This window comes from Capsicum annuum, chromosome 12, assembly GCF_002878395.1.
Source record: "Capsicum annuum cultivar UCD-10X-F1 chromosome 12, UCD10Xv1.1, whole genome shotgun sequence".
Classification (NCBI taxonomy): Eukaryota; Viridiplantae; Streptophyta; class Magnoliopsida; order Solanales; family Solanaceae; genus Capsicum; species Capsicum annuum.
The window spans coordinates 200,493,366-200,494,338 of NC_061122.1; positions in this window are offsets into that span (position 1 = coordinate 200,493,366).

Genomic DNA, 973 nt, shown 5'->3' on the forward strand with positions numbered 1-973 from the left:
GTATTCTCCGATTCAGAACTACACTTTCCAATTCAGCTGTTGAATGACCGCTCTCAAAGTCATTTCTAAAGGCAAGGCAGTAAGAACAAAGTAAAGTTGAAGAGCATATTTTTGCGAACTACCTCCAGGGTATTTATTAAATTTGCTACCTCCCTTAAAAAAATAGTCAAGTACTTTTGTGTACTTTATTTCATTGATTTTAATATAGTACGGAATAAATAATTACTGGTTTCATTTTCCTCTTTTTTAAAGCAAAAAAGAAATCACCTTCCTTGTCTTTCCTTCCATTGGAAAGACAATTGACATTCCAGTTCTAATTCACGCGAGATTTACGGAAAAGGTACGAATTTATCTCTAAACTTTAATAAATGGTATAGATATATCTTCTGTTATATTTTAAGTATAAATATATCTTTACGTTAACGAAAAGCTTTCCAATCCGTCACGTCATCCCATCCTCCTAACGATATATTGCGAGGAGCTTTACGAAGCCATTCGTGGTCTATTTATATATAGCTTATCCTTTTTTACTGTGATCCGGGAATAATAACCATATCCAAGCCACGGAGTTAGACCTACTCTAAGAACCAACCGACTCATTATTCCTGGACGCAAGGATTAAGAAATAGCAATGTATCATGGCCTGAGTGTACCTTCTGCTCAGGAACAAGAAATGGAGTTATTGAGTGTTGGTGCCTCGTAATGCTAGAGGAATCATTACCGCAAGGCATAGAGGGGAGTTCATAAGCGTCTATACTGTAAAATCGATTTTCGACAGAATGAAAAAGACATATATGGTAGAATCGTAACCATAAAATACGACCCTAATCGAAATGCATACATTTGTCTAAGGCAAAGAGGTTTTCAGCAACCCTAGAGCTAGTTCAACTTGAAGACTCTTTTTCTCGATACGAAATTCCTAGGATTCCACAAAAGAAGGCAGTACCAAATAACCTAGAATAAGGAAGTTTTA